General features: G+C 33.3%; 2 pseudogenes; one reads left to right on the top strand and one right to left on the bottom strand.

Annotated features, from left to right (window-relative positions):
• Positions 1-459: 459 nt before the first annotated feature.
• LOC112797266 (sugar transport protein 14-like) lies at positions 460-1,874 on the top strand (annotated as a pseudogene).
• Positions 1,875-1,926: 52 nt separating this feature from the next.
• Positions 1,927-15,761, bottom strand: LOC112797265 (sugar transport protein 14-like; annotated as a pseudogene).
• Between the last annotated feature and the right edge of the window lie 1,967 nt (positions 15,762-17,728).

Genomic DNA, 17,728 nt, shown 5'->3' with positions numbered 1-17,728 from the left:
AGGTGAAATGGAAACAACGCGTACGCGTAGGTCACGCGTACGCGTGGTGTGTTATTCAGAAAAAACGACGTGCACGCGTACGTGTGGGTAGAGTTGTGCCTCAGGCACAAAGTTGGCATGAGGTGGGCACAACTCTCGGTTTCATGTATGGAGGGTTGAAACTTCTGGAACCATGCGTACGCGCGTGCGCGTGGATGGTCGAAGATACTTGGGCCACGCGTACGCATGGGTGACACGTACGCGTAGGTTGATGCTCTGTTTTTCAAAATTTTTTCTATGTTTTTGCACCAAACCAAGCATTCTAAACCTCCAAACAACTACCAAAACATCATAAAACCTTATTTAACATCCTAGAATCCCAATTAAACTCAAATAATCAAGCTATGCCTTTTAAGACTCCCTCTCCTATACGGAACCTCGGCCACACACCATAGCCATCTTTATGATTGGGTTCTGGATGTTGAACACGTCAATCAACATGATCCAGGTCCCCAGTTGAGCCTTCTTTGGTGACCTTGTCGCCAGCGACCAACGAAAAATCCGACAAGCAAACACACTCTTCGCATTCTTCATGGTAGTAGGAAGCGTGCTAGGTTACTTGACCACGTTCCTTCAGAGATTCCCGACTAAGTTGCCAAACTCAATGCAGCTACACAGAACATTGCAATGCTCATCATTGGCAGGGTCCTTTTTGGAGGAGGCATTTGCTTTAGCGACCAAGTTGTACCCTTGTATCTTTCTGAAATGGCTCCGGCAAGGAATCGAGGAGCAATCAACCAACTCTTTCAGTTCACAACCTATTTTGGAATCTTGGTTGCAAACTTCATCAACTATTTTACTGACAAAATACATCCCCATGGATGGAGAATCTCGCTGGGCTTGGCGGCTTTTCCGGCACTTCTGATGCTTGTGGGAGGTATTTTCTGTGCCGAGACACCTAACAGTCTTGTGGAACAAGGAAGGTTCGACGAGACAAGAAAAGTATTGGAGAAAGTAAGAGGGACTAAGAATGTTGATGCCGAATATCAAGATCTTGTTGAAGATAACGAAGAAGCACAGGCAGTCACTAGCCCCTTTAGGACACTCCTGAAGAGGAAGTACAGACCCCAACTTGTGATAGAAGCCTTGGAGATTCTGTCATTCCAGCAGCTAACTGGCAATAACTCCATCCTCTTTTATGCTCCTGTCTTTTTCCAGAGTATTGGGTTTGGTTCTAATGCATCACTGTTTTCATCTTTTATCACCAATTGAGCTCTCCTCGTCGCTACAGTCATCTCAACGTTTTTAGTTGACAAGTTTGGTAGAAGGAAGTTCTTTCTGGAAGCTGGTTTTGAAATGATATGCTGCATGGTAAGTATTATTGCTTGTTTGTGCTGATGTCCTAGTTGTTTATACTGATTAAATGCTTATTGGACCCTCTGGTTTGGTTGATTTTCAAATTGCTACTACTGTAGCTTTGGCTCTGGATTTCGAACATGGCAAAGAACTTTCTAAAAGCATCAGTTACTTTCTTGTTATTATGATATTCTTATTTGTGTTGGCTTATGCTTGGGGTCCACTAGGATGGTTGGTTCCTAGAGAGTTCTTCCCATTGGAGATAAGATTAGCAGCACAGAGTATAGTGGTGTGTGTCAACATGATCTTCACTGCACTTAGCAAAGTTGTTCCTCATGTCACTTTGCCACCTCAAATATGGGATCTTCTTGCTGTTTGCTGGCTTACTTGTCTTCATGAGTATGTTTATCTTCTTCCTCTTGCCGGAAACAAAGCAAGTTCCAATTGAGGAAATTTATCTCCTCTTTGAAAACCACTGGTTTTGGAAGAACATTGTAGGACAAAGGGACCAACACCATGGGAAGACAGCTGTTGTTTAAGAGCCTCAATGATGTTATGCATGTTTGAATTGTCAACTGTAAGTCAGACATGGTTAAGGTAAAAGCTATACAAGAGAATAACTTTTACCTAAACCATGTTTTGGAGCTTTCCAGACCAGCAAAGAACAATAACTATTAACCAAAGTGACATGAGGAACAACTGTGCCACAAGTCGTGGCATTTTTTAGTTCGTCCCTTGTATTGGCAAGGAACCAATCTAATCTGCCCTCCCGAACTAGCTTTTCTATGATGTTCTTCAAGTCGTAGCATTCAATGGTAGAGTGTCTGTAGATTAGGTAGTATTCGCAATACTCTGTCCGACTTTCTCCTCTTTTATGTTTAATCGGACGAGGGGGTGGGATCTTTTCCATGTTGCATATCTCTCCGTAGACATCCACAAGGGACACTAGAAGAGGGGTGTAGTTGTGGTACTTTCTAGGTTTCTCTGTGGGTTGACCTTCTTTCTTTCTAGGTTCTTTTTTCTAGTCCCAAGGTAGGTAGGAGAATCCAGTTTTTGAGCTATCTCCCAATCGGGAGTTCTCCTCCATATTGCTATATTTTTCCGCCCTTTCTTGAACCTCGTTTAGAGATGTTGGGTGCTTCTTGGATATTGAGTGGCTAAAAGGTCCTTCTCTTATGTCGTTGATGAGTCCCATGATAGTCGCTTCTGTTGGAAGACTTTGTATGTCAAGGCATGTTTTGTTGAATCTCTCCATGTAGCTGTAGAGGCTTTTCCGATCTCCTTGTCTGATTCCCAGCAAGCTTGGAGCATGCTTGGCTTTATCATCCTAGATGGAGAACCTGGCAAGGAACTTTTTGGCAAAGTCGTCAAAGCTTGTAATTGATCTTGGAGGCAAACTGTCGAACCACTTTATTGCCGTTTTAGTTAGAGTAGTTGGAAAAGCTTTTCATCGTATGGCGTCTGAGGCATCTATGAGATACATCCTGCTTCTGAAATTGCTGAGATGATGGCTTGGATCAGATGTACCGTCGTATGGGGTCATGTCAGGAGCTTTGAAGTCTTTTGGGACTTTAACTTTCATGATTTATTTGGTAAATGGGTCTTGGTCCTTGTGGGGGGCTATCTTTGTGACTGGATCGAATGGTTTTAGTTTTGAGGTCAGCCTCGAGCTTTAAGAGCTTGTCCTCTAGCTCTCGGTGCCGTCTTGTTTCTCTTCAGATGTCTCTTTCGGCTTCCCGCTGATGCTCGATCTCTTGTTCGAGCTGTTTGAGGCGATCCTGCTGTTTACGGAGGGCATCTAAGATTTTTGTGTTCGGAGACTGCTTGTCTCCCTTGGATTGAGGCACATCCTTTAATGTGGCATCCGTATTTTTAAGCGGAGTTCTTTCTTCCAAACCGGAATTGTGATCGTTGTCAAGGTTGTCCGCCATGATGATGGAATGACTTCCAGGTTCCACGGCAACGACGCCAATGTTCTTTGGTTAATAGTTATTATTCTTTGCCGTCTGGAAAGCTCCAAAACATTATTTAGGTAAAAGTTATTCTCTTGTATAGCTTTTACCTTAACCATGTCTGACTTACAGTTGACAATTCAAACATACATAACTTCATTGAGGCTCTTAAACAGCAGGTATCTTCCCATGGTGTTGGTCCCTTTGTCCTATAATGTTCTTCCAGAACCAGTGGTTTTCAAAGAGGAGATAAATTTTTTCAATTGGAACTTGCTTTGTTTTCAGCAAGAGGAAGAAGATAAACATACTCATGAAGACAATTAAGCCAGCAAACAGCAAGAAGATCCCATATTTGAGGTGGCAAAGTGACATGAGAAACAACTGTGCCACAAGTGCAGTGAAGATCATGTTGACACACACCACTATACTTTGTGCTGCTGATCTTTATCTCCAATGGGAAGACCTCTCTAGGAACCAACCATCCTAGTGGATCCCAAGATCTTCCATAAGCCAACACAAATAAGAATGTCACAATAACAAGAAAGTAATTGACGCTTTTAGAAAGTTCTTTGCCATGTCCGAAATCCAGAGCCAAAACTACAGCAGTAGTAATTTGAAAATCAACCAAACTAGAGGGTCCAATAAGCAATTAATCAGCATAAACAACTAGGACAGCAACATAAACAACCAATAATACTTACCATGCAGCATATCATTTTAAAACCAGCTTCCAGAAAGAACTTCCTTCTACCAAACTTGTCGACTAAAAACGTTGAGATGACTGTGACGACGAGGAGAGCTCCATTGGTGATAAAAAGATGAAAACAGTGACGCATTAGAACCAAACCCAATACTCTGGAAAATGACAGGAGCATAAAAGAGGATGGAGTTATTGCCAGTTAGCTGCTGAAATGCCAAAATCCCCAAGGCTCCTATCACAAGTTGGGGTCTGTACTTCCTCTTCAAGAGTGTCCTAAAGGGGCTAGTGACAGCATGTGCTTCTTCACTGGCTTCAACAAGATCTTGATATTCGGCATCAACATTCTTAGTCCCTCTTACTTTCTCCAATACTTTTCTTGCCTCGTCGAACCTTCCTTGTTCCACAAGACTGTTAGGTGTCTTGGCATTGAAAATACCTCCAACAAGCATCAGAAGTGCCGGAATAGCCGTCAAGTCCAGCGAAATTCTCCATCCATGCGGATGTATTTCGTCAGTAAAATAGTTGATGAGGTTTGCAACCAAGATTCCAAAATAGGTTGTGAACTGAAAGAGTTGATTGACTGCTCCTCGATTCCTTGCTGGAGCCATTTCAGAAAGATACAAGAGTACAACTTTGTTGCCAAAGCAAATGCCTCCTCCAAGAAGGACCCTGCCAATGATGAGCATTGCAATGTTCTGTGCAGCTGCATTGAGTTTGGCAACTTAGTCGGGAATCTCTGAAGGAACGTGGCCAAGTAACCTAGTACGCTTCCCACTGCCATAAAGAATGCGAAGATATGTTTGCTTGTCGGATTTTTCGTTGGTCGCTGGCGACAAGGTCACCAAAGAAGGCTCAACTGGGGACCTGGATCATGTTGATCGACGTGTCCAACATCCGGAACCCAATCATAAAGATGGCTATGGTGTGTGCCCGAGGTTCCTTATAGGAGAGGGGGTCTTAAAAGGCGTAGTCGATGTCTGCGGAGAAGCTAATTATCAAAAGAGCTCTGGTGAGGGCAATGGCACCGGCAAGGATAAAAGGACGGTGGCACCTAAGTTTACAAGTGCATCGTCTACTCTAGTAACAGAGGATGGGCTCGAGATCCAAGCTTAAAATGGGGCCGCCGAGCTAGACGAGAGAAATCCATCTTACAGGTACTCCAAAAATCTAGTAGCGGGTATTAGCATTGATAGCTCTACAGCCGAGACAAAGTAGATTCCGGCAGCGATGATGGCCACCATGACTAGCTTACAGACTGGGCTTGGTTGCACCGATGGTGACCCCAATTTCGGCTACGCTGGTAGAGACCCTTATTCCGACTGCGCCGGTGCAGACTTTGATACCAGTTGCGCCGGTGAGCTCATGACTATGTAGTGTTACGTTCGAGGGATGAAAAAAGTGATTGACAGAGAGCGCATTCGAGGAATGCTAAGAGAGCGTTCGAGGGATGGAAAGTATGTTTGACAGAGAGAGACAGAGGTGTTCGTGTTCTTGTACAACACTAATTGGATGGGGAAGGAGGTACATGGTGGGAACCTAAGGATGCAGCATATAACATCGGTGTGTGATATAGAGCTCAGGGTCTTTTGATAAACTGGGTGTTTATGGGTGTTATGTCTTTGGGTGTGGATCCCATTGGGTGTGCGCTTGGTAGCTCCAAGAATGTTTGGAAAATTCTCAATTTTATCCTTGATGGTGGCTTTTCATTCTCCATAGCAGTAAGCACGCTTCTTACTACCATAAAGAATGAGAAGAACACGTTTTCTAGTCTGGTTTTTGGTTCTTCAGTAGCGGCAAAGTCCCCAAAGAATGAGATATCTACTTGTCCTGGGTGCAGGACAGAGCCACACCTGTCAAGAATAGTAGAAAAAGATGCAACCTTTCAAGTTTGGACGGAACTCATCGCACACTTCTGTCAGCCATTGCTATTTTCTAAATTTAATATATCCATTGACAAAGTTAAACATCTAAATTTAATTGGCAAAAAAAGCAAAACGGAGTAAGCATAGTCCAAGAATCTATTGATGTCATCCCTAAACTCTTGGCTATGTCTTGGTAAACTCATCCAATTCTTGGGAAAACCTAATTGTTCATAGTGATATTACTATTAAACTAAGAATCTAGGTAGCAAAAATAATGTAATTTTTATGTCCACTAACAAAATCTTAAAGAATATTAATAGATGAAGGAATTCTATTAATAATTCAAAGGTAGACAAATATTTCATCAAACGAACAATATACATAAAAAAGGTACAAAAGAATAACATAAATATATAAAAGCAAATAAGTATAAGATAGAAATATTTTACGAGGTCATGACGCAATAATTTACTATATATATACAATTTGCGCTTAGTGTGTTCACCAAAGATTCGTAAATATTTTTTATCAATCTCCTTCAAAAAAAAAAACAAACAAATATCAATATTAACAATTAATAATAACTAACTATATTAGAATAAACAACAATAGCTAATGAGAGTAGTTTATTTTAAGAGGACAACTAAAGAAAAATAATTAACATAAATTCTTTTGGAGCAACTTGATTTTTCAGCCAAAAAACAAGAAGGAATAATCAATATAAATTCTTAAAAACTTAATATTTAAAATAAAATAAAAAAATAGTTTACTTAACATAAATAATTTGCTTAACATACAAAATGTAAATAAAAAATAAAAAAGAAGAGAATGACTCACAAAGTATAATTTTGTAGATATGCACTTACATTAGCTACTATAAATATAGACAGCTTAAATTAGTGGTAATAGTCAAATATAATTCCTTGAAAACTAATTAACAATTTTGGTTTAATACAGTGGTCCTAATCCTAAAATTATAGCAGCTATGACAATGACGTTTGTCATTGACAAAATGAACTAAATTCTTCCATTGCTAATAATCATTGCATGTTAGAAATTAACAAGTTTCAGCACAATTATCATTTAGCAACAATGAGAATCTATGAAACGGAAATTAGAATTACAACAAACAAGAACGTAATTAAATCATCCAAAGATTGTGAGCTTTCTGTTATTATTTTCTGTTTTTAGGAATGAAAAAGTGAAAATAGTTGTTTTTTTATTTCATCACCTATTTTCAATTTTTTTTCACAAAATCTTAAAAGTAGAACGCCAAAGATAAAAACAAGAAACAAAAACAAAAACCAAACTGGACATAATGTTGACTTCATCAAAACCAATAGATTTGGGACTACGATTTCACACGACAAAGAAAGATTTTTTTATGGAAAGGAAAGGTGGTTCTACCTGAGTAGTGACTTCTTAAATCGATATTTCATCTTCTCTAAAAGCAAATATTTAAAGAATATATTTTAAATTAAGTCTCTAATAAATTTTAGCATATTTTAGTTTTTAATAAACTTTTATTACTTTACAAATTTAAAAAGTTATTTTTATTATATTATAAATTTTATTATAATATAATTAGATTCCTGCAAATATTATTATAAAATACATTAATTTTTTCTATAAAGAGATTATTTCATCTCAAGAATCTTTAAAGTAATAAAAGTTTGTTAGACTATGCTTTAAAACTATCTAAGTAATTAGAGACTTTGTTGGTTTCTGTTGCGTGAAAAGAGTGAACAACAAAATGATTCATAGAGATAAGATAAATGGATATGGGAGCATGAAAAATATCGGTTTAATTTTTCGGTAGGGTTGGAAATGATGTTCTCTGTTTCTTAAATCTTAAGGTATTATTTTTTCAAAAAAAAATATTGATATTTGTGATGATCATTTCTCACCTGGATAGGCTTGGGATTAAATGAAACAACCACTCCAGCAATTTCTGTGATCCTCTGAACAAAGAGACATATAATTAAATAATACTAGTTATAACTGATTTTTGTTATATTAAACTAATTTAGTTATACTTGGTTAACAAAAAAATTTGGATATACAATATTATTATTTTATTTTTTTTTAGGTTATTCAATGTATTTAATATTAATATTATTTTTTTTAATAAATATAGTTAAACTAAAAAGACAATTATACTTACTTTGCATATAATGACTTCTTTAATTCTTTCTTATATAATAGTATTTAAATATCACATAAACATATCGCTTTAAAAATATTTTTATAATATATTATTGAGATTTATCTTTTACTATATTATTTTAAATAAAAAAAACAAAGAGAAATAAAAGAAAAAAAAAGCTCGTGATAAATATTAAATAGATCTCTATAATTAAAACTAAATATTGTTATCTTGAAAAACTAACACATAATATATAAGTAAAAAATATTATCCATATATTTTAATAGTGAAGTTGACATATTTTTTTTCATTCAATATTTTCTTCGTCCATCTTTAATTTACTAATATTAAGATTCTTTTCGTTTCGTTTATTTTTCTTAATTATCATAGGGTATGAAAAAAATTAATAATAATACTTATTAAAATCTAAATTAAAAGATAATTATTTTAAATAAATTCTAAAAAATCACAACAAAAAATTTCATATGTGCTCATTCATTTCTTTGATAAGAATTACCATTATTTTTGAAAATGTTAAACTAAATTTTATCATAAAATAAAATAAGAGAAAAGACTTAAAAATAAAAGAATATTAATTTAGTACAATTATAATTCTAAAAATTTTTATCTAATCAATTATAAATAGCATAAGTAGTTATCCTTAACTTACAAGTATAAGCAATTAGTTAATATAACTTAACGATAATAGATTTAATATTAATATTAATTTTTTATTAAATGGTTTCTTATATAAAAAAAATTAATTTATTGTAGCTTTACAAAATTTACGAGTCTATTACGGTCTTTTTTTTTTTGAATTTAACTACTGATGTCCTTCATCTAAAGATGTTAATTAATAACTTAATATTTTAATTTTCTTAATAAATATTCTTGACAAATCTTACCTATAAAACTATCCATACCACTATCCTATATCATAATTTAGTTAATAAGAATTATGATATTAGTTTTTTTTCCTAAGACTTATCATTAATTAATTAATTAAAAAAATTTAATAAATTTATTCTTTAATTAATGAATATCAGATCAAACTAATTTATTGTGAATTTCTATATTATCCTTAAAAATTTAGCATAATAAATTTAATACTTATACTTTGAAATGAGTTTAGTCGATAAAACTAAAATATAAGTAATATTGTTTTTGCACAAATTTTTGTTAATATTATTACAGTGGTACTTTCTTGAATAATTAAATTATTTAACTTATACTAATATTAAAATTGTCCTATTTATTGTTCTATTCATTTAAAGAAAATATTTTTTTATCTCATTTTACATTCAATTAATTAAATTAAAAATATATTTTGTGACAATTCCAGTTAATATATTATATTTTTTTTATTTTTTTCCAATAAAACAAATTAATAACACTTACCTTACTAGTAGAGTATCATTTTCTATTAAGCAACTCTTTTTTATTAAGCAAATATGTAAGTTCATTTTTTATAAAAGAATATAAATCTTACAACAAAATCATCAGTTTAACTCACCCAATGATACAATTTTAATATATATCTACTCAAACTAACCTGAAGCTACTTTGGATAAAAGACATTTTCAAGTCAAATAAACTTACCAAAGAATGTAACAGTTGCATGTCCATCATACACTTTCTTTGTGAATGTCCACAAAAATTTTTTTTTCTTAAATCTAGACTATTTATATTTTTTATATTAAATCTGGTTGGTTACAAACAATGAAATAGTCATATTCCAAAGAGTACACTGGAAGGTGAAAAGCTTCCTATATTATAATTATTCTTTTCATGTGTGGTTTCAAGAATTAAGATTCCTACCAAATTTTTATTGATTTCTTCTGGTTTATAGTATCAAACACTTTGATTATTTATACAGTAGTTAAAAAAATCAAATCAAGAATTAATTACAAAATTGTTTATCCAAATATGCTTTTTAAATAATTAAGTATTATAAATGCTTTTTTATTGTACTTGATATTGTGTAAAAAATAAAAAAAAATTAATAAACACTAATAAATTAAAATATATATGCTATAGGTGAATGGTGATGTAATCTTTGATCATAGTCATAGATATTTACTATTAATGAAATAAATTAAGGAAAATTCAATCCACATATGAGTGGACAATTGGGTAAAAGACAAAACAAATTACTAAGAGTTAGCAATTTGAGGCGACATAAAGTACAGTAATAGATGCAACCCTAGCTTAAATTGAGACAAACTCAAAGAGAAAGGAAAATAAAAAAAAGGGTTAAAAAAGTACATCAAAAAAGGAGATTAAAAAATTAAAAAAAAAAAGGAAAAGAAAGTTGGATTACCTGTGGTCCAAGGAAGCCACCAGTTAATGTCTTTCTGTAACAGTATACTCTTGCTCAATACTATACCTGCCACCAAATTGTTACTCATTTTTATTATTTCATATTTAACTAGTGAATGAGTCCGTGGGATGCACGAAAATAAATAATTTGGACTTAATGATACAATAATTTATGATTACTTTTCATAAAAATTGAATTAAAAAAAGAATGCTTCATTATAGTAACATATGAATGCTTCTATCTTAAATCAAATTTGCATTCATGAAGATATTTAGTCAAAATCTCAACAGAACTATCTGAACAATGTCATGTGTCACCAAAAAATCTTACAGGTCTGGGTGTTGTAAAACAAAAATTCATCAATGTGCCTTTCATCCCTTAATGAATGTAGTATTTCTATATTTGTTAGGGAAAAAAAAAAAGAAATTACACTAAAAATCTGCATTAATAAGTGCAACATAACACACTAGTTCATTGTGCCTTTCCTCCTTGAAGATACACACATCATTTTCATTACCATGTTGCCTCATGCATATGGAAGGAAAAAAAGTGTGTGACCCTTGCAATGATGACATTAACAATTCATAAATGAATACATATATGAGAAATCAGTATATTTAGTTAATAACTTTTATTCAAATATCAAAACATATACATATAATCTGGTCAGACAAATTCGCAAATTCTCTATAATTAATTAGGGAAATTAGATCTTGTTAGTGACAAATGATGAATAACTGAGAGCCATGAGTAAAATAATACTATAGTTAAGAAAGATACACAATGGTTAAATATTATAGTAAGATTAGAAAAAGTGTAAAAAAGATCATAATTCTGCAAGCTACATAATAAAGGATTATATAGATTAAAATTTGATTTCACTTTTAGTATAATAGTATCACCATCAATATGAATTTACAATGCAATATTGTTGCAGAATAATGTATGATATTATAAGAATTGAAGAAATAGGAATAACCAAGTTTATAAATGTATTGTGTTATATATACCTTTCATAGAAATTACATTGCACTTAACGTGATTTCTTAGAGTAATCAAAGCTTCTCTATTCTTATTCTTCAGATTAACCATTCATTTTTAGAAAATTAAACCATCAATCATGTATTAAATTTCTGGAGTCAAAGATATTAGTCTATAATTTCTATGTAAAATAGTATTACTGACACAAACACATAATTAACAATAGATTTCATTCAATTTAAGACTAAGGGATATCAACTTCCAATCATAACAGCAATTATACCACATAAGTAGTCTAATATCACAGTTGGGAGTGTACTCACCCATGACGTTTCTTTGACTTCTACTTTGCTTGACCACCCTTCGCTACTTTTCCATCACCAGATAATGCAGCATCCTCTACTCCTGCTCATTAGAAGAATATGCTCAAATTGCATATTCATCTTCATCTTCTTTTCATTTACTTGAGTAGGATTGTGAAAATAAAATCTCAGAAAACCATATAGCTTAACTATAAATTTCCCACTTTTCAATATTTTAACATCTATCACTTGTTGACTCATCTCTCATCCTGAGCATGACCCCAAAAGTAAAAGAAGTTTGGAGACAAAATGGCAGATATAAACAAGCACATCTAATCCTGTTCATATATTGTATCACAAGAATATTTAAAACAGGAAAGAAAATGGCGGTCAAGAATGACTCACTAAATGCTTGATACCTATCCTTTTCAAAAAAGAAAGAAATCATGGAAGGGTACACGGAAGTCTCACCCTTAGTCCCTTTTGATGGTTCATAATATAACCCAGCTGCAGTCCAGTACTTCATAAAATTCTTCTTCACTCGCCTCATAAGATCCAACATATAGTCACCTTTATTGATTGTCCCAAATGTATTGAACATCCTTATAAACATCCTCATAATTTCATGTACTGATCGCTCTTTTCAAGATTGCTGCATATAGTCCTGGTTCCAGAAAGCATTATGACGTTAGACACCTGTAATCAACTAATCACAAAGTAGAACAATGGGAAAACAAAATGAAAAACAAAGAACACTGTTTCATACGATGAAAAAGCTAAACTTTAAGCAACAATTTAATCACATCCTCCATCCTAACAGTGAAGAAGAATGAAGGGAGCCAACAAATGAAAAAGAAGCAAAAAGGGGAAGGGAGAGCAGTGATGTCTGAAGAGTTAAATAATAACCTTTGTATCAGACCAACAAACACTTGGTGTGCGTGCTGTTTCAATGCCAGCAAAAGACTCCTTCTGCTTTGTTTCTAAGGTACTCTCTGTGTTTCTTCTATGATGGTTCCTCTCAAGCTTCTGAGAAACTTGTCCCTTAGAGAAGAAAAGAGAAGAGAGAGTAGCGGGGTTCTGAGGAAGGGGAATTTTATAGTCTACAATACAAGAAGAAGAAGAGAGAGAGTGGAAAATGTGTTTTACACGCGCCATGTATGCGCTTGCTCAACATGTACCCTTTCCAAAAATAGCTTAACATGAAATAGCATGGAAAAAAGAACTTTGCATGAAAATAGAATAGAAAGTACGTATAACCCTAACACCGGCACCACAACGGGGATATTATTTTTCTTTCTTGCTGATGGGATTAAAAAAAATGGTTAAAACTTAATTGATGATATTTTCGTGTAAAATTAATAATAAAAAATTATTTAAAAATTTAAATAAGAAAAGTATTTAAATGGTAAAAATGTGCTATGCATATTTAAATAAGAAAATTAAAATTATTTAAGATATTCAAATTAAAATTTTACATATAACAAATAGCATGGCAATTGTGAACAAAAAATACACTTGATCTTTGGTACAAAAAAATTAATGTTTTTTATTGGCTCTCAACTAGTAATTAATGTTGTTTAATTACTATGATCCTACCCCTCCCACGGAAAGAGAAAAAAAAAATTGATTATTACTATGTGTGCAAGTCTATGAGCTACCAATGATAATTAGCTCCTATGAAGCTTTAAGCCATTTGTGAAGCTACTTTGTGAAGTTACTTCTAATTGCACTAGAGGAAAACTAAGTGTCTCCATTTTTGTGATTAAAATTGAATATATGTATACTGATCTCTGTCTGTATACCTTATCAATTTCCTATCTAAAAAGGGTTTCAAGAACTTAAAATGAAAATATTACTAAAGTGGTATGGGAATTTAATATTTCAGGCAATTTTTTGTTTGCATTTTTATTTTTCTAATTTTTTATTTTTTAAATTTTGTGAAAGAAAAAATAGTAAAAATAATAAATTAATATTTTTTATTTTCACATCTATTTTTTTTAACGAAATTTAAAAATAAAAATACTGAAAATTAAATTGCAAACTATATATACCATGGTTCCTGAGAGGCTACATAAGGGTGACTGAAGATCTTGGCAGCATTGTGTCTCTTGTTTGTAGGGACTGGCTCTCCATGCATCACAAATAACCCAAGGGGAATAAAATTAAAAACATAGTACAAAACAAGCTGTAATAAATAATAATAATAAATTAAAAAAATTCACATGAAAATTTATGAGTCAGAGTCTTTCACTCTTGGCAGAGTCATCTTCCATCAAAGCACATTTCAGTAGATAGACGAAAAACAAAAAGCAGATTCTTTTTTCAGTTTCATCTTTTGAAAATAAAATAAAATAAAATCATCCAGAAGTGAAGATAAGAAAACACGGACTCAGTTTGGTTTTGGTCAGAAAATAAAAAGGGAAAGTGAAGAAGAAAAGTTGAAAGAACAAATAAAAAAAAATAGAAACTAGTGAGCACTACTTTGTGTTAATAATGCACTGAAAGAAAAAGAAAAAAAAAAGAAGTTTTTGAGAGTTTTCTCATCCATTACTGGAACAAAAATAGGAATTAAGAAAAAGTGGAATAAAGATGCATGTCCCAGTTGAAAGCAAAAAAGGGGATAAGCAAAGGGACACAGAGAATTGCAGAAGGGTTTCAATGAAAAGTCCATGAAGCAACATAAGAAATTAAAAAGAAACAAAAAAAAAACTTAGGAGGTGAATACTTAGGAGTTTTACTTACTCGTGCTGAAGAGTAATGAGAAGATCAGAAAGAGTGAACGGTGTTAGGCTAATATTGAAAGAGAGAATCGAAGAAGAGAGAACTAAGTGAAGAAGAAGAAGATCATATTTGTTTAGCACAGAATATTGAGATATAGACACTAGGCACGGATCTAAAAAAAAGGTAAATAGTGGCCTTAGTTTTTTCAAGATTGCTGCATATAGTCCTGGTTCCAGAAAGCATTATGATGTTAGACACCTGTAATCAACTAATCACAAATTTTTGGGGAGGACAAAAGATAACTTTTTGGTTCCAGTTTTACTGCAAATCAAATTAGTCTCCTGGGAGCAACAAATATCATAGATCCTTGTGGAATAACTTCTATGTCTGAGTGTACAAGATCAAGAAAGAGACAGCACATGAACCAATATCTGAAAGCACATCTAATGTTGCTTACATATTGTGCTTACAGGAATTCCCAGAGCTTCAGGATTAACAGGAACATTGAAGGGTTCAGCAGCATCCATTTTGTTTACCTTCCTTATTACCTGTGCAGAAGAAACCAAGTTAAAAAAAAATGTTCTCTGAGGTGATAACAAAGTAGAACAATGGGAAAAACAAATCTAAAGAACTCAAACATACAACTAAGGAAGCGTCCAATTCCTGCTTATTATATCGGAGACTTCTTTCTTTCGGATGACTTAATTTTGATGCTAGCGGTAGCAGCCCTCTTTGATGGAACAGGGAATTTCATATCAGGCAAGGAAGGGATGCCACTGTAGTTGCCGTGAATGGATCTTTATAACTGAAGCTGGTCAAGAAAGACCTCACCAGAGTTTCAAAACAGAAAAGATGGAGCTTCCAAAATAATTTTTTTACAAAAAGAAAAAGCACATGCAGAGACAGAGGAGGAAGAAGAAGAAGAAGAACCTCAAATTTGGGGGGATTGAGGTTGTTGGTGGTGGTGGCCAGAGAGTGATAGAGGAAAGAGCATTACAACAATGCTCTCACTCGGTCACTCCATTTTCGGAGAGAAGAAGAAGAAGATGAATGAGAATTCAAGTGAAGAGGGTAAGGCTGGATTTGTTATCGTTCATAATAAATAAATAATAGAAACAATCACTCCTCTTCACAGCTGTGCTTTTTCTTTTCCTTTTCCCTTTTGCTAAGTAGAGTAGCTAGAGTGAAAAAAAACAAAGAGCAAGTAAAGAGAGGCTGAGCTAGTGTGCACTGAACACTTTCTATATATATCAAGCATGATAACATGGGTCACATGCTGGAATCAAATGAATGCATCACATCACTTTACTACATAAGCCTCAACATCATACTTACTCCATTCTTTTTTCTTTTTCTAATAGTAGTATTCAATTTGGGGAGTAGTGATGGAATTCATCATCAATGCCCTAGCCTACATTGTAATATACATGTATGCGGTGATCATGGTGTTATAAATATGAATGAGAAGGTAACTACTAATTAATTAATATATTTACTAGGGTTGTTGAAGGTAGATTCGTGGAGAATTAATGAACGTGAAGTATGGGTACGTAGTGGAAGATGGAATTCAAAGTATGAAAGGGAAAGGTGATAGTGATGGAAATTAGACCCAATATTATCATGTGAAGAATCTATTTAGATTACATTATATACTACACTTCAGTAGAGTTTTTTAATTTTGATATGGGGATGGCGTTGGTGATTTGCGACGTTATGGGCGTTTGGGGTGTTTGACGGAGATGTGATGGCGGGGGGAAGGAAATCGGTGGCACCGATTGGGGGGAAGGAAAACGGTGGCACCGATTTGTGGGAGAGGGAGGTGCCGAAATCGGTGGCACCGATTGGTGGCCCGTTGCCACATGTCCCGCATGCAGGTGGTTCCCATTGTGCAGCCCGTGACCCTTATCCCCGTATACCCTTCTCTCTTTCACTCACCAACACTCTCTCTTTCACTCTCAACTTTCCCTTTCTTCTTCCTCTCAACCCCACACACCCCCCCATTGTTGGACCACCACAGATCAGGGAAAGAAAAAAAAATGCCAAAAAAAAAGAAAAACTAAGGAAGTTAATCAACCGGAGCTTCATATTGTTAATTATCTTGGAGATCCAAATCATATAAGTTTTTTTTTCATAATTTTATTTAATGATAATGATAGTGATAATTTTAGATTTTATTATAAGTAGAAATTAGAAATTAAACATATATGTATGTATTTTATTATTAGGTGGTTAGAAATAGAAATAAAAATAGGAATAAACCTTGTATGTATGTATGTATGTATGGAGATGAGATGAATGTTTGTTTGTTGAGATGAATGTTTGTGGCTGTTTTGTTTATAATGGTGATGAAGATGAAGCTCTCTAGATCTCTGGGTAGTGTATTTTAATGTAAGAAAAAGGGAAAAAAAATATTTGAAAAAATAGTACATTAAAAAAAAAGAAAAGAAAATTTGTACCTAATAAATTGAAATAGGGAGATATTAATATATTGTTGTTGTTACTGTCAGTATTAGAAATCGAATTTAATTAACTGTAACGATTAATAATGAAAATTTTATTAGTTAATTTATTTATGATCGTTAATTATTATGATTAATAATAAAATTAGTATATATACGGTTAGAATAGTAATAATAATAAAAAATTAGTATGTTGTTTGGTTTATATAAATAATAATAATAATAATAATAATAATAATAGTAATAATAAATAATAATAATAGAAAAATTAGTATGTATGTTATTTGAATAATAATAATAATAATAATAATAATAATAATAAAAAATGAGTATGGTACGTTTTATGATAATAATAATAACAATAATAATAATCATAATAATAGAAAAATTAGTATGTATGTATGTATGTACATGTATGTATGTTGTTTGAATATAATAATAATAATAATAATAATAATAATAATAATAATAATTAAAAATTTGGTATGGTTTTTTTTTTATACGAATAATAATAATAACAATAATAATAGAGAAATTAGTATGTATGTATGCTGTTTGAATAATAATAATAATAATAAGGCCCCAAATCCAACGACCGCATAAAAGAAGGCTCTTGAAACGGATGCGGGTTTGCTAGTGCATTTGCAACTTCCGCCACATCTGCGTTCATGTCGCCAACAGCTTCTTCTTCGTCCTCGCCTGGACCGACGATCTCATAGTTACTTTCAAATTCATCTTCGCTTTCACTATTATAATCTTCCAACTCAATGTTACGGTCTGCTTCAGATTGCTCAAACTCAATATATAACTCGATGCACGATATTCGGTGGCGATTTTCCATGTACATTGAAAACATTTCCTGCATACTCGCTTCGTCCATCACATACTTGGTTTGAAATTGAACAAACCCGCCAAACACAGGTAAAGGATACCTGTACAAAATACACGAT

The sequence above is a fragment of the Arachis hypogaea genome, chromosome 4 (genome assembly GCF_003086295.3).
Source record: "Arachis hypogaea cultivar Tifrunner chromosome 4, arahy.Tifrunner.gnm2.J5K5, whole genome shotgun sequence".
NCBI lineage: Eukaryota > Viridiplantae > Streptophyta > Magnoliopsida > Fabales > Fabaceae > Arachis > Arachis hypogaea.
Note: the sequence above shows the minus strand (reverse complement) of the source record. Positions and strands in the feature narration are given on the sequence as shown.